This window comes from Cupressus sempervirens, chromosome 7, assembly GCF_028749045.1.
Source record: "Cupressus sempervirens isolate cs-2001-9-10 chromosome 7, ASM2874904v1, whole genome shotgun sequence".
Lineage (NCBI taxonomy): Eukaryota > Viridiplantae > Streptophyta > Pinopsida > Cupressales > Cupressaceae > Cupressus > Cupressus sempervirens.
The window spans coordinates 275,628,822-275,643,695 of NC_143124.1; the positions used below are offsets into that span (position 1 = coordinate 275,628,822).

General features: G+C 33.0%; 1 pseudogene across 1 annotated transcript; it reads left to right on the forward strand.

Moving 5' to 3' along the window:
* The first annotated feature begins 6,831 nt into the window (after nt 1-6,831).
* LOC149546483 (L-type lectin-domain containing receptor kinase IX.1-like) lies at nt 6,832-12,590 on the forward strand (annotated as a pseudogene). The gene is made up of 4 exons (XR_016353738.1): nt 6,832-8,759; nt 9,209-10,514; nt 10,593-10,757; nt 12,196-12,590. The product of XR_016353738.1 is annotated as an L-type lectin-domain containing receptor kinase IX.1-like (transcript).
* The last annotated feature ends 2,284 nt before the right edge of the window (nt 12,591-14,874 follow it).

Here is a 14,874-nt window from a genome sequence, read left to right on the forward strand (position 1 = left end):
ATTTTTCTATATCTTAACCTAATGTTTTTCCTAATATTTTTCTAAATTTTAACCTAATGTTTTTCTATATTTTAACCTAATGTTTTTTTACACTTTTAACTAATGTTTTTCTATATTTTACCCTAATGTTTTTCCTAATATTTTTTTACATTTTTAATTAATGTTTTTCTACGTTTTTATCTCATGTTTAACTACATTTTCGCTAACAAATTAATTTAAATACCATTCTAAAATAATTAAAATAATTTAAACATATTACAAAATAAACAATTTAAAGCATTTCACTCACAAAATACGTAAAAAACAACTATTTTAAGTACGATTAACATCTATTAATCAAAAAATATGTTTAAAAACTATTAAAAAATAGGGGGGAAAAAACCACCAACCAGTTACGGCCGAAACCCTTAACCTGCTCTCCAAACATTCAGGAACCGTAACAGTAACAATGATAGCTGCTAGAGGTTTGCGCCGAGTTTTATTGCGGCTCGTGGTTTCTACCGGAACCCTTTCGGCCGAACTAGTTTCGGCCGAAACAGTACGCGCCACATAGGCACGCGAAACTGCCACGTGTGTACGACCGGATTTGTTATGGCCAAAACTGTACGGTCGAAAGCGTTCCAACCGAAACGGTACAAGATATCACAAAAGGTGACATAGGTTTGTGCTTTTACCCGTATATATATATGATGTAAGTGGTTTTCATTTTGGGCCAACTAGATGATACACTTTACCTTGTCGGGCTAACCGATTGGTACATTTCTTGTTCATGTAGACCAACTAGGCCTTTACACTCAACAAGGAATCAAGTTGTGATGTCAAACTACATTGGATTTGAACAATGGTAGCTTGGGTCCGAAGTAGGGTTCCCATTTTCTAGGATTAGATTTTGAGTGTGATTCATGGAGTAGTACCTTGGGGATCATTCATGAAGTTGACTTTAGTAGCCATTATGGCTGTCCCATTAATGTAATGCTTATTACAGAAGTGAGACAATTTGGGTCAGACCCTATTTGGCAACGACTAGCTTAGAAGTTTACCCAAGGTGATCATTATAAGAGGAGGCATTGCACTTTAATTTGGACATCATGAAATTTAGAGTAGTAGAGCAGCGAAGTGTGAACAAGGAGTTAGTGTTTATACTTGGCGAACTGCCTTGGAATGTAGCCATCTTGTTTCATAATTTTTCTAGTTTGGCATTCAAGTTTGGAGCTCTTATTGTAATAAGATCTATCAAGACTGCTTGGCACAGACACAATAAACTTTGGGACAATCTGTGTCTCTTAACACATCATCCTATCCATTTGTTATTTGTAAATTGGCTACTCATAATAAAGGATATTGGAAAAATTGCCCAACCCTATATACTTGGTCCGTGTTCATTATTTTGGCACCATTTTGCATATATTACATTGCTTTATCCATTAACATATACTTGGAAGCTAGTAGATCTAATTATTTTAGCATGCCACATTAACATATATGAGATTGCATAGTTTGGTATCCCTTTTTTAAGGTAGCCTTGCATACATTTCCACACAAGATAGCCAATGTTGTACAAACATCTCCCAAAGTCCATGACAATATATGTATGTGTGTGTGTGAGAGCGTTCATGCATATGCACGTATATACATATGTACATATGTGCATACATACATACACACACACAAAAATACATACATACATACATACATACACACACACACACACACACACACACACACACACACATATATATATATGTGTGTGTGTGTGTGTGTGTGTGTGTGTGTGTGTGTGTGTGTGTGTGTATTCACACACATTACTTTCATTTCTATAATATTTTCAATTTTAAATTTTCTTTATCATAATTTATTTAAATTAAATTTTATCATAAAATAATAATATTTGTAATTTCATAATAGCAATTTTTTTCTAATGTTATATTTTCATTTATTAAAATTTAATAAGATACCTTTAATTTGATTTATATAATTCATTGTTATAAATAACTCATATGTTATTACCTTGTTGTATAAAGAACTTTTCATTATATGGGTTTATATTTGTGCACAAGCCTTTTCTTAGTTCTAGGTTGCTTTCATGAAATGGTGTCCTATCCACATCATAAGTTATAAATAAACATATGTGTTTGTACAAGTGGATATATAAAAAATATCTAAAAACATAGATTAAGATCATATTGCAACGTACTCAGTCAATTATCATTCTCATTTAGGAGACAAATTAAATCATGATTAAGGATTTCATCTTGCATCATAAAATGGGAAGAATATTGCTTAGAGATATATGATAATCCTTGTTTCTATTTCCAAGTCACTATGCTTTGATTGTTGAACAAATCTATCTTCCATTTCAGAAAAAAGGCAAGGACTCCATCTGGACTAGAGCTCTTGCCAGTCCCCACCTATACAAGCGGAGACCAATATTTCTATTTCAACCCAAAACAACTAATATGCTTTGATAACCATGCTAATAAATATACCAAGTTCTTATTCTATAGTTTGCATCACTTTTATTTTATATGACTAATTTTTACAAACTTCCTTATTTCTCTTATTGGTTGGTTCTATTTTCGTGGGGTTTATAACTTTTTTCTATTAATTTTTATACAAAAAACATTTCAACCAATGAACAATGAGGTTCAAAATAGTTTTTCAAATGTATAATTTTCATTTGAGAGGATATATGAACATGCTTGTATAACAAAGAAAAAGTATTTTCTAAAATAATATAATGCCCTCTTTGCTCAAATAGTTTGGTTCGTATTTGAAGATGGTGATGTATTGCTCATGAGACAATGGAAGTAATTTGAATTGTTTTCATCTTTGAATATTTTTGCACATTAAACTTTAGAAATATATAAAATGTATTTATTATGAGATTCTCAAATTTTTTCGTTAAATTATTATTTAAAGAAATTTGATTATTAATATTTTTTTGTTATGTTCTCAGATATTATTATTAAAATAAATATTATTTTGATTATTGAATATTTTCATTCAATCAAAATACGAGTCAATTATAATTTGGATTTTTTAAATTAAATTAAAATTAATAATAAAATGATGAAAAATATAAAAGAAAATATAGAATGTAGTGTACCATGTTAAAATGGGTGCACTTCATTTTGAGATCTTTTAGCCCTCCTTTGTGTGGTTTCAGACTTGCTTTCTCCTCTCCTCTTCCATTTTATGCTCCTTAATCATCTCTTGCTTTTTGACATGGTCTTCTAGGTACTGTATTGATACCCTTTTGACCATATTTCCTGTTTTTACATTATCTTCCAATTTCATCTTCACCACATTCTAGAGGTTTCTATGGCCCATTTGACCTATCCACTAGGACCAAGTCGACCTGGTCTTGGTTGAGCTAGACTATGTCAACTTGGACTAGGTTGACCTAGTCCTTAGTGATTATGGAGTTTGGGGCTCAAAAGTTCTTGAGGTTATCAATTATTTTATTACTTCCCTAGTTGGCTTGAGTTATTTTCTCACCCGAAAACTTGTATAAAAGGAGGGTTGGAGGCTTCATTTTCATATGTCATTCTCAAGTTATCTCATTTACACAAGCAAGCATTCAAGGCATTCTTCAAGAAAGTATTTTGAAGCATTCAAGTCCAAGCATCTCCTTCTTGCATCAAGCTTATTCCTTCAAGGCGGTAGTGGAGTTTGGCTCTAAGGACAAGATCCATCATTCCTATTCATTCAAGTTCTTCCATTATTCATCCATGGCATGCCACATACATTTCCATACATGAGGTTTTGGCTTCTTTGATTCCTTATGATTTCTTTGAGTCAAGGTTATTACACTTACATGCTTGATCACATATCAAAGACATTTGGATCCATAGAGGCAATCTTATCTTTCACTTGATATTATTGAGATCTACCACATGGGTAAAAGCACAAACCCGTGTCATCTTTTATAAAGGAAAAGTGATATCAGAATTTAAAGTCTTCAACTTTAACGACATAAAAGTGGCATTTGTGCTTAGAATTTGAAGATGATATAAACTAATGAAATGTGTAAAATTAGATGAAGTTTATGTCTGTAATTTCTTTTTTAAAAATTGAGTGAAAATTTTATCTATTTTTTAATTTTTAAAGTCTATTTTTGAATTTTTTAAAAATGTTGAAAAATATAGAATTTTTTTCCTGTCAAACTGCAAATGTTCATATTTTTATCTGATTTTGGAATATGTTAGAGTTGACATGTAGACCTAGTGCACTAAAAAAGAAAATTGAAATTTGGTTAATATTTTTCAAGTTATAATTTGTCAAAGTCAAAGTTATCAAAAATTGACAATTTTTTTCTCCCGTCAAACTTTTTCCATCAAAACTACATATTTTTTTAAAACAAATTACATATTCTTGAAGAAGACTCTCTCCTCTAATGCATCATTTAAAAATAATAATTTTTGAACATGATTTACTATTTTTTTCTTATTTTTGAATAGAAATCTTCCTGAATCTTAAAATACCTACTTGTACTATTTTCAAATTATAACATATTATCCATAATCATAATAATTAAAAAATTATATGATCATAATCTTGACTCTGAGACCTACAAAACTATATTTTTAATTGTATAAAAAAACTTCAATTTAGTAAGTCAAATTGGCCTTCAAAGTGAGAAGTTTGTAGAAGTTCTTATTTTTGCTTGTGTGATTGCACCTAGGATGCCACATAGGTAGTTTTGGCCAAAACCATTTTGGCCATAACTATTCTAGCCGGAAGGGTTATGACCAAAATGCCCAAGCTTATAAAATTGTCATCAATCACTTTTTGGTTATTTTTTATGATATTTTGAGTCATTTCAAACATGGGGGTTATGGCCGGAACCGTTTCGGTCGGAAGTGTTTTTGCCATAACCTTGCAAGCCATGTTGACTAGGAAACCTGCCACGTATGTACGACTGGAATGTGTTTGGCCATAACCATTACAGCTGGAACTGTTTCGGCCATAACCCCTCCAAATATCACAAATAGTCACACAGGTTTGTGCTTTCACCCACATGTAGGTATTTCATTTAAATTTACATTTCTTAATTACGATTGATTTCTTAACCCAAGGCTTAACCAGGGCAAGCCCTCATCAAACCTCAACCCCCAAACATTTGTTTTTTCTGTGTTGATTTATAGGTTGGGAGCGAAAAGGATTACATATTTAGAACCTATAGTTCACAAGCTTTCTAGAGTCGTTAGTTTCAGAGTCACGGACTACATCAACCTGGTTATAGGAAGTTCTTCAAAGTCAACCTAGTCCTTTAGTCTTAGGTTTTGAGGAGTTTTTTGGGTTTTGTTCCTTTTTTCATTTTATTTTGAGTTCCATGGTCGAAAGTTCAGAAAAGATTTAGATCCAAAATTTTTTGAGTGAAAAAAACAAATATATGTCAAAGAATTTGACCCCACATTGAAGCATGATGAGAATGCTTAATTGAGGACTGCTATAAAAAGAAATGTTAAATTTTTAATATCATAATTGAAGACTAATGCTCATCACCTTAGATGAGATACCCTTAGGCCCTGTTTGGTTGCTGGCATAGGAATAGAAAATTAGAATAGAAAAATGGAATGGGAATGGAAATGAAGAATGGGAATAGAAATAGGCAATTGCAATCATGTTTGGTGCACTTGGAATTCGACTGGGAATATGTTAATTTATTGTTTGGTTGTACAAAAATAGAATAGGAATAAGGTTAAGTTTTGTATTTTTAAAAATATTTTTCTTAAAAAAATTTTTAATTTATTATTTTTTTAGTTAATTAATTTTCATTTTCATTTTTTTAAACAAATAGATATAATTTAAAAAAATGTTATTAAAAAATTTAAAAAAAAAAAATTGACAAAAAAAATTCAAAAAGTAGAAGTTAAAAAAAAAAAAAAAAATTCAAAAAAAAAAAAAATTCGAAAAAAAAAATTTTAAAAAAAAAAAATTAAAAAATAAATAAATATTTTTTAATGGAAAATTGAAATGGGAATGGAAATGGTCTATTCCAATAATAGATATTTTTTGGCATAGACATATGCTCATTTTAGGGGCAAAATTGGAATATGTCTTCCTATTCCCAATTCCGATTGAGCTTACCAAACAACGAATATAAAACATATTCTAATTTTGTTTTCCTATTCCACTCATATTCCAGCAACCAAACGGGGCCTTAAAGAAAAGAACAAATGAACTTGTGCCTTTTGTAGAAAAACATGGCTGAACTGACTAATACTTCATTATAGCGTGTACAACATACCACGATATACCAAAGTAGTTCAAAAATACTTTGAAAATGACAAGTCTAAACAAATTCTTTAGAGAAAAATATTTAATAATTTATATATTTGATCGAAATTATTATGATAAAAAAAATGAAAATGTATTAATGTTATACCTTTTATTAATTTTAATTACTTTATCTGCCAATAAAATTCTTGTATTCATTTTTTTCTAATAAGAACATCATACATATGCATGGCCTAGGCCTATCTACTCTTTTAAGCGTATTTGACCAAGCTCTACAAATAAGTGGGCCAGCTACTTCTTACCAGCATTTCATGAGGACAATTTTTTCTAAACTTTTGTTTCATTTATTATATATTAAAATGACAATTCAATCGCATTTTAAGCTGTTTTCATCCTTCTTGTGCGACAATAATAATAAAGCTACTTTTGTATATATTAAAAGGACAATTCAACCGCATTCTACGCTGTTAAAATAGTCCTTGTGGGACAATAATAATCAGTATGCTTTTATCATTAGTTGTGCAATTTTGATCGACCATTTATCCTATAGTTTCTCGAGATTTTCCGCTCGGACTTGGAAAATGTTTCGATCAAGCACTCCCTTGGTAGTCATGGCCCATGTGGAATTATTGCACAGGAGGCAGCCTTTTCGATTGTGTTTAACATATAATACTTGCACGGAAAACATAATAGCAATTGTTCATCAATGCTAAATGAGAAATTCCATCACCAATCTATAGAGACCTGAAGAAATTTGACAAAACCAGTGGAGTACTCCAAAGTAGTGTTCAATGGCTTTGGGTATCGCAACAGTAATTGCCATCTATATGGTATCACAGTGTCTTACATTACACATCTCCATTACAGAAGCAGAAAATGTGTCATCTATCAGCTTCGAACTTGATGGCTGAAACCATGTTCAGCTAGACGGTGATGCTGTTGTTACGAAAAAAAAAAAAATCCAACTTACAGACAGCAGTAACGGTTTGGACGGCGGAAGTGCAGGCAGAGTAGCTTACGAGAATACAATTCCTCTTGGCAATTCCAACTTCACTACTCATTTTCAATTCCGAATTAACTGGACTCGTCAAATGAATCGATTAGTTGATTATGGGGGCGATGGATTTGCTTTCTTCACGGCGTCTCCAGAAACTGGTTACCACCTGGGCTACAGAACTGATGGTGGATGGCTCGGCCTCTTCAATCCCAAAAATAACGGTAATTCTACTAATCATCTTGTAGCTGTTGAGTTTGACACCTATAAAAGTCCCTGGGATAAAAATAGCAATCACATTGGAATTGATGTAAACAATATAACATCTGAATTCTCTGTTCCTCTAGATCAAGAATTAGCTAACAATGAGATATGGGACGCTAGGATAGAATACTGTGGCCAAGCAAATATGTTGACCGTGTCTGCTGGATCAGAGGGCAAAATAGCAGGCAACTTCTCTTACAAGATAAATCTGACAAGATATCTTCCTCCAGACGTTGTCGTCGGGTTTTCAGCTGCAGCCATTCTCTCAAGTGAGGTTCATCGACTTATTTCTTGGAACTTCACTTGTGTTACGTCGGCCCTTTCCTTTGAAAAGAAGAAAAAATCATGGATAGTGGTTATAACAGTAAGCTCTGCCATTTCGACTGCAGCGCTTTTTGTTTCCTTCGCCTGTTATTGTTATATCAGACGAAAGAGAGAGACAGCCGAGGGCATGGAAGAGGAAGAGCAGTCCGATATGGATAAAGAACTGGGACATGTTGCCCGGAAATTTACATACTCGGAGCTCAGTTCAGGCACAAGTAATTTCAGCGAGGAAAAATGGCTTGGGCGAGGAGCGTTCGGTGATGTGTACAAATGCATTTTAGTAAAATCAAATGAAATAGTTGCAGTGACGCGCTTGACTGCAGGATCAAAGCAAGGGAAAAAGGAGTACATTGCCGAAATAAGCACAATAACTCGCTTGAGGCATCGAAATTTGGTTCAGCTGATGGGATGGTGCCACGAGAAGGGTCAGCTGCTGTTGGTCTATGAATACATGGCGAACGGGAGTCTGGACGATCTTCTATTTGGAGAAAGGAGAGGAGAATTAGAGTGGAGTCAACTATATAGAATAGCCACTGACATAGCCAGTGCATTGCTTTATCTGCATGAGTCAGGGGATAAATGTGTAGTGCACAGAGACATTAAATCTGGCAATATTTTGCTCGATTCACAATTCTATGTGAAGCTGGGGGACTTTGGATTGGCACGCTTGGTGAAGCATGACCACTGGCTTCGAACCACAAAAATGGCGGGCACATTGGGATACCTAGCACCCGAATGTGCCGTTACAGGGATATCTAACACAGAGTCAGATGTGTTCAGTTTTGGCGCAGTTCCATTAGAAATAGCCTGTGGAAGGGCGGTGTTAGATTATAGCCTGGAAAGCCCTAAAAGACGGCTTGTGGAATGGGTTTGGGAGTTGTATGGTGAAGGCAGGTTGATCGATGCTGCAGACAAAGATTTATTCGGAATGTTTGTGTTAGGATAAACCACGGACAGAAATAAAAAACTACATGCAAATATAACCAATAACAGAAAATAATAGAACACACAGAAATGAACACAAGGCACCAAGATTTAACGTGGTTCACCCAATCTCTGGGCTACGTCCACCAAACAGCAAGTCCGATCTTATTACAATCCAGTGATTACAACCTGATTACAATCCGTAATCCCTTACAGCTCAATACCGCCACAAGAACCAATTTCGTATCACCACACATGAAAAATACCCAACCCTAAGCCCTTTTTATACAAGTATTAAACCGCTTTAGGGTTATAACATGTCGGCCATATGTCGGTCATAATATGTCGGCTACCATGTCGGCTACTTCCCAAAATTTTTTTTTTTGGGGTGATGCCCCGAACCCCACTATTTATGAAGTATGTACAGTACTTTCCTGATCAGTCACCACAATCTAACAGTTTGACAGAATAGAATTTGAGCGGCGGGTAGTGATAGGACTATGGTGCTCTCATCCAGATCCGCTTTCAAGACCCAAAATAAGGCATGTTCTCTAGGTCTCGAACTCTGAAAGGTCTCTGCCTCAACTACCCAGCGCGATGCCTAAAGCCATATATTCTTCTCTCGAACAAGGTTTCTCTTCTCAGTCGTCAGATTTCTCCGTTCCTCCGGATTTGGGCTTTACTGATATACCGAGATAAGGCAAGGACTACAGCTCTCAAGCTTAAGTGTCTATATTGTGTTATTTGTGTAAGTTTATTTTTCTTAGGCAGTTAGGGTATTGGTATGTACGGGTTCATTTGGTTGCTGAAATATGATTTAAGAATTAGAATTTGGAATTCTTTAATTTGAAATCTAGATTACCATTTACAAAATTTAGTTTAAAATCAATTTGATAAAAATCCAAAAATATTTGTTATTTGAAATATATTTGATTCAAACCCCAAAATCTGGCAGGTAAGGAACCAATATTCCCTTTGAAATCTGGTTCAGTGCCTCCCTATCTTCAGAGAATTTCACTTTCTAGGTATAAACCATGTATTATAATCATTGACTGATATATTTCTAGTGAGGAAAGCACGGACATTTGAAGATTGATGCTCTGTTCAGCGTGAAACTCTGAGTTCCACCGTTTCTTATTTCAGTTTTTTCAGGAAACTCAAAGTCAAGGTCATCATGCGCAATTACAGTCTCATGTTAGTGCATGATTAGTGGTAGGATCACACAGTTCAATAAACAAAGATTTATTCCACAACTCGCTCAATTTTCATAACTTCATTTAGATGTGCGATGACTGCTGTTACAGGCAGTTTAGTATGTGTTTCTCCACCGTAGGACTCTGTCATTCTTTCAGTTTATTTCAATGAGCAATTAAGGAGTAGATGTTATCAGTCAGTCTTGAATGTAATAAAATAAGTATGATGGTTGTACGCTGTAGTAGTTTTTTTTTTGTAAACATCAATAAAATTAAAGGATTCTTCTTACTGTCTGACAGGGATATCCTCTGTTCTGAAACAGAGTTTTATGAATGCGTTTTTATTTTGCTTTCCTATTTTGAATTTGTTTGGTGTTAGCTATTGTGACTCTACTTATGGGTGCTGTTTCAATTTTCTACAACATTTGTATTTTTAAATTCCTCTGTGTCTCATCAGGTTTCTTATAATTTCAATGTCATTCCATAACCCAGTGCATCGTTTCTTGGATCTTACAGAAAAAGACTAGCTCGACCAAAAAGATCAACAATACAGTTATAATGGTCCATAATAGGTCAGATACCATAATGTTTTTGCATTTGGCAGAAATACTGATAACCTTCTTATACTAAACCTGAATGTCTGCATGCAGACAAAACTGAAACAAAGGTGATATGATCCGGATTGATGCCAGATTGCTTCATTTCTTCAAAGAGTTTGAGGGATTCCCTGATGGACCATGCATCGCATAGCCTCCAATCATGGCTGTCCATGAGATATCAATCCGAATCTCATGTCTTTTGAATGCTTCTGCAAGGTTTTTCATTTCGATTCATATATAATCTAAGTTTCTGCCAAATAGGAATGAAAATGAGAATTGGATCAATTCTCCCTATTTAGATGGAAGACCAAATCCTAAATTTGAAGATAAATAAAGATATCAAATTGAATTTTTTCCCAAATTCCATTTCCGTTTTTTTTTCACCCAACTAGAAATTTCTAGAAATAACAAATGCTATCTAATTCCATAACCAAAAATTACTAGTGATACATTCTATAATCTTCAGAACTTCTCCGTCCCCCATTTCTCTCTGAATAGTTTTCTAACATATTCGAAGTCAATTAAGCCTGTTTTCCGATTCTTAGTTTCCAGATTTGTTCTTTCTGTAATCATTTCTAATCTTCATGATATCTTATTCTCGCATCCGCGGCTATTAATTTTCCAGTATTAGTACTACTCGTGTTTTATATGTTTTGTCTTGGGCATATAAGATGAAATTTATCGAAGAAGGATCTGGTTTATACTTGGATATAGATTATAGCTATAAGGCATTCAGTTCTGATGGTATTTATAAACTTCTATTTTATAGGAAAAAGTGAGTGAATGATCTATATAGTTTTATTGGTCTGGAAGGTATGCATAGTCCTCCTGCCACTTTTATAATTCTGATTAGTTATTGATCATAATGTGATGCGAGATCTGTGATGCGTAGTTATTGATCATAATGTGATGCGAGATCTGCCATGCAATATTCACCACCGGCTATATATATATATAACCTGTTAAAAAATGAAAAGAAATTAAAATATACGGAATTTGTCATAGCAAATGTTGGTTTAAACGCGTGATCAACGATAGGTCAATTCGTTGCAAAAGCCTCAATAAATACGGGTCCTGAACAATGATCTGGGCAAGGTCTTTTCATCATCTTCTTCTGGTGGTGTCTTTTTTAACCACAGCGAAATTAAAACTGGGATTTCTTTCACACATTTATGGATCTCATCCTAATCTATGGTTTACTTGAAAGAACCACAACTCACCTTTTTGAAGCAGTAGCTTCTTGCTATGACTTCTTGAATGATTACTTTGGTTTAAATAATAAGTCTTCATGAAACATTTCTTGTGGCTTTACTTTTGCCTCCTTTCCAGAAAGAGGATTCCCCTAGACCTCTTTGTGCATGAGCACCAACCTCACAAGTATTCTCTGATGATGATTTTCTTTCATGTCCATGACGATCTCCTTTATCTTCATTAGGGAGAAAAACAAATAGATAATGGATGACATTGAAAATGCTAGGCAGCCCTTATGCACAACCTACAATAATTAAACAACCCTTAAAAAATGAAAGGACCCGTGTCCTTTAGAGTGAGCAATCTCATTGCTTAAACCAAAATATCAGCAATTATGTTTCAAGTTGTTTTCAGAAATTATCAACTTTTTCTTCTTTCTTGACTGCATTTCATTGTGTGGCAGATTTATAAATCCTTGATTGATCACTATTTGGTTTGGAGCAACGTCGAGCATTTTGTGATCTCCTTTGAAGTAGCGGCAGCTCTTCAATATGCTTTTTTCAATGATCATCTTGTATAATGATGCCAACCATGCAGTTGAAAATGAAATTTGTAAACTGTTGGAGTTCTTATAAGGTAGACATTCTGAAATAGTTTCTTATAGTGTTTCATGTATAGTAATTTAAGAGTTTTAAAGAATTTTGGCTGCTTTAAAAGCTATGCATAAAAGTACATGTCTGTCATTGTCGTTAAGTCTGAATGCTTAAATTGTGCGTTGAGAGAAGATAAGACCTCTAAATGAAGCTACGTTGTAAGCGTTTTGAATTAATTAATAAAAAGATTGTGATATTGCTATCACGATTTAATTGTGTGATTTTGAGTCAAATTCATTGACCCATGTTTCATGAGTAGTGATTCAACATGAATCCATCTCTAATGAGAGTAAATGGAAGACTTAGCACTCATTGGATCTAGGTGATGCTCACACGGGATGAAGCACCGAAACTTCCAGGTTTTGAATTAATTATCTGCTACTAATAAAAAGATGTTTGTTTGTGTGAAAAATTAAATTAAATTTATTGTTGCAAATTGTTTATTTGTTTTAGCATTTTGTTTATTACTATATATTTTATAATTTTCAAAATGTCTAATAATTGTAAATTTTAAAATAAACTACAATTATATTTGTGTAACCTTTTCTATTGATGGGGCATCTAGGATCTAAATCTCATTTTTAAAAGTTTTATTTGCAATGTTTATACTTGTTGAAAGGAGGTCGGTTCATAAAAATGGAGTTTTTCAAATAGAGAAAAAAAAAAAAAAAAACTATTGTGATTTATTTTGTTTTAGGTGCATAGGTATCTTCTTTAATAATGGTGCATCCTTTGTGACTAGGCAAACTGAAAAAAAAGAGATGATATTCTTGGTTTTACTTAAAAAATGGTTAATATTCTTCCTATTTTTATTATTTAACCTAGCAAATGATTGACATCATTATCACATCAAATGATGAAAATAATAAAAATCACTTAGAAAATGCTATAACAAATTTAGATTATTTTTTATTAAGGTACAATCAAGTTTTAAAGGGACTTAAAACTCTTCACAAGCATATATTGAGGAGAATCTATAGCCCCAGATAAGTAGTCAATTGCAAAAGATAAAGCTACCGTATTTTGCTATCAACTATCATGCTTCTTATTTATTTGGAATAATTTATTGGAATAAAAAACTTGAGCTATGTATTGAACAACAATAATTAATTTGTCTTCTAACTCATGTGAAGTCATTAATATCCTAAGTTGTTTTCATCTAGATTATCATCATTTTTATGAGAAAATGCATATATTTCACATTCCTATGAAAATGTTCAAGAAATTAAAAATATGCAATTAGAAAATGTTCAAATGGAGTGAGTACTTTTGAATTGGCATTTTTCTTGGACTTGAAGAAATTTGATAGGGATTGTTAAATGTTCTCAGTATCTTAACAAAAGTTTTAAATCATACATATAAATAAGATCACCAATTTCCAATAATCTCTAAGGGTGACGTGGTTGACCCAACAAAATGTCAAATATGATTAGTATTTTTCAAATTAGAATTTTTGAGAAAATGTAAAAGTTTGAAAATGTTATGAGTGATTTACCTACATTACCTATTTCCCTACATATGTTCCTTTGATAGTTGAGCTTTGCACAGATGCCAACAATATAGTTAAGAAATAAATAACTCAAGAACATTATGCACACATTAAGATGGAGACCTAATTTATCAATACTTTCAAGTAATAAGCTTTGAAAAATTGTACCACTTACAAACATAATAGACACATTCATAAAGAATGCAATGAACATAGCAATCACACTTTCTAAAAAAAAAAATTATGCCGACTGCAAGATAGGAAGCCATTTTGTTAATGTTCAATTAGATTTTATTGAACTAAGATATAAGTATTTCCTTGGTTAGATAAATCTAGGGACTGAGCTAAGATTAGGTATTGAGGAGATGAAGAAAACATAAATTAAACTGAGTGCATGGCTTAGAGGAAGGGAAATTATAGGCTTTTTGGTTGCTATTTCTTTTAAGCAGCCTTAATATAAGATTTTAAATTGAGGTATATGATTACTCATGTCTATTTTTTGTCTCTTTTAGTTCTATGCCTAACCTTAAAGCTTTGTTTGGTGGAATATGACATTCAATAAATCAAGGATTTTAGACTTGATAATGATTAGAGTCTTTATTTTGTTATTTGTGGACTGCATTAATTAAGTGCTTTTTTCATGGGCATTTTTTTAATGTTTCTATTTTGGTTCTTTGGAGGATGCTAGAAAAAAGAGTCAAGAATTGAAAGTTCTTATAGATCAACTTTGAGATCTTATCAGTGATATTGTCATGTGGCATAGCTTGATCTTTTGATTTTATTTGAATGATTAGTTTCATTGAAGAAAACTAGTTCAACATTGCTAGAAAATTTGGGAATGATGGATTTTCTCCTCACCAAATTTCCTTTGGAACGCGATATGGCTTGCATCTAATTGATATTAAGAATAATTAGAGAATCATGGGTAGTAAACTCTCTCTCTCTCTCTCTCTCTCTCTCTCTCTCTCTCTCTCTCTTGTCATTTGTTTGGCCTCTTGTC